This window comes from Hibiscus syriacus, unplaced genomic scaffold (genome assembly GCF_006381635.1).
Source record: "Hibiscus syriacus cultivar Baekdansim isolate YM2019G1 unplaced genomic scaffold, ASM638163v2 tig00001728_pilon, whole genome shotgun sequence".
Taxonomy (NCBI): Eukaryota; Viridiplantae; Streptophyta; class Magnoliopsida; order Malvales; family Malvaceae; genus Hibiscus; species Hibiscus syriacus.
In genome coordinates this window covers 707,383-710,150 of record NW_024061884.1, presented here as the reverse complement: position 1 = coordinate 710,150, position 2,768 = coordinate 707,383, and positions in this window count along the sequence as shown.

Below are 2,768 nucleotides of genomic sequence, written 5' to 3'. Positions count from 1 at the left end.
AATCATTCTCTACAATCGACTATTTTGATCATTAGCCATTTATCCATCTAATTTTCTATAGCCCTTAATCATTCAGATTAGCTCACCATATATTCTTTCATCATAGCTTCAAAAGGTGTTAAAGTTAAAGTTTGGTTTTGACGATTGACCTTGCTAACTATGCCTTTGTTGTGGCTGAGTAACAATTGATGTGCCTGTGGATGTAGCATTTGGCTCTACTAAGTATAATGTTGATACTAATACTACTAATGGTTGTGGATTGGAACATTATGGGTTTTCCAAAAAAATATTGGGATGATTAGTAAAATTTGCAGTGTATGTATTTCCAAAAGCGTTGTCATTCATTTGATAATTTTACACGTAGTAAATGGACTCTGAATTTGGGGTATCCATCAAAATTATGTTCAACTTCACAGTATACACAAGTGATAAGATATGTAGCGTTAACTTCATACATTCCTCCTGGTTTGTGTAATTTCTTCACCATTTCAGCCAATACTAAAATCTGAGATGCCAAAGAGTTGAAAGCTTTAAAGTCTACTCTCATTGCGTTATGTTTGTCTAAATGTATTGTGCATATTAGGATATTGACAACATTAGTGAAGATTCTTTGTAGGTATCATATGCTTCATTGTATGTCTTATCCAACAAAGCTCCATTTGTTAAAGAGTCCATGACCATACGAGTGTGTATATTTAACCCATTATAAACATCTCATGTAATACCCCAAATATTAGGTCAGTGACTTATTGAAAAGATTTGAAATTGGGAGATTAAATTGAATAAATGATAAGGATAAGAAATAATTTAGAAATAGTGTTTAAGATAATAAGTATTAATGGAAGAATAAAGAAAGCCTTTTGATCTTTTAAGGGGAAATGAATTTAAAATCAATTTTAAATAGGGATTAAGAAATGGAAAAAGAGGAAAGTTAAAGCTAAAACTAAGTTATCACTTTTTCTTCTTCTTCCCGTGTAAGTGCTCTCCTCAATAGCCAAATGTAAGGCTTCGTTTAACTAGTTTTCCTTTCATTTTTGGTTTGTTATTGAAACATTGAGTATTATAGATGATTAAGGAAGGGTTAAATAAGATTAAAAATAGGAGATGAATGAATTATTTTAGATCAAAGAAAATGAGTTTTTGAATGACATGTTGATATATGAGTTTTTATGGAGGTTTATTAGTGTATTTGAATTTTCAAAGAAGTAAATAAGATATTAGAAGCCTTGGATGTGATTAAAAACATGTTAGAAAAAGTGGTATGATTCTTGGGCTGAGATGTTCTTTAAAGATTTTAGATGTTATTGGAAGCTAAATGAAGGAAAGTTAGTAGGGATAACAAAAAAAAATTTAATAGTATTGTTGAGGGTAAACATAAGGAAATTTGACCAAGTTAGGGTAAGAATCGGGCTGAAAAATACAAAATCTGCGTTAAGGGTATCCGTTGATAGAACAATACCGATACTATAGGTTTAAATAGGTAAAATATGATGAACAATACCGGTACTTGCAATTAGTATCGATACTGATGGGGTACCGATACTAAAAGGAAAGTATTGATACCATGGATTCCAAAATGCTAAAATGGTATCGATACCGAAAGGGAGTATCGATACCATAGTATAGAAGTATCGATACCATGGTATGGGTACCGATACTATAGAGCAAGATTTTATGATAGGCTAAAATTATTATATAAATTTAGAATAACAGTACTTTTGAGTATTATTAAATTATAAATGTTAGAGAATATACTAATTTGTATGGCATCTGTACTAAATGGATGTTTATTGTATATCCTAACCAATCTTCCGAGTCAAGCAAGAATAAGGGCAAGGATAAAGTTGTTGAGTAGTTGGACATCACTACAACATATTAGGGAAACTTATCAGGTGCGTTCATATATGGTAATTATATTGGTTTAGGGAGAATCACAATAAGTTTACCTCAAATGTTTAAATTAATGTATGTTTTACCATTATATATATGTTTATAATGTGTGTGGAATTGATACTATGAATAATCTTTAGGGTATAAATTATTTTAAATAAAAGACTAAATGTCTAGTTTTTGTATTTGACAAAATGTGCCAATCATGCCAGTTAGATGAAGGTTAAATACCTTGAGTAAAAGATTAAATGCCTAGTTGTGCATTTGACAGAACTTAGATGAAAGATTAAGTACCTTTGAGTAAAGATTAAACTCCTAGTTGTGCATTTGACAGAAATGTGTCAATCATGCCAGTTAGATGAAAGGATAAATACCTTTGAGCAAAAGATTAAATGCCTGACTGTGCATTTGGAAGAAAAATGCCAATAATGGAAGTTAGATGAAAGGTTAAATGCCTTTGGGATAAAGACTAAATGCCTCACTGTGCATTGGCATAAGGTGCCACTGATGCAAGTTAGATGAAAAATGACGCATAATAGGCATGAAAGGGTGCCATAAATGTCAATGAATAACGAGGCATAATTGCATGAAAGGATACCACAAATGAAAAACATGACGATGTATTAACGACACATAAAGTGCCACTCATGATAATTATATAGATAAAGGACCATTTGGCACTTTCGTGCAATACATGTACATTACTTTTTATTTAATGTACAAAGGGAAAATAAAGAATAATTGAGAAAATATAGAAGATAGGTATGATGGGCCTTCTAGGAATAATGTCGAAGATTGTATGAAAGAAATTTTGTTTTAACTAAGAAGGATTTATCTGATACTTATGGATATGATTTAATTCATCATTAAATAGCCAT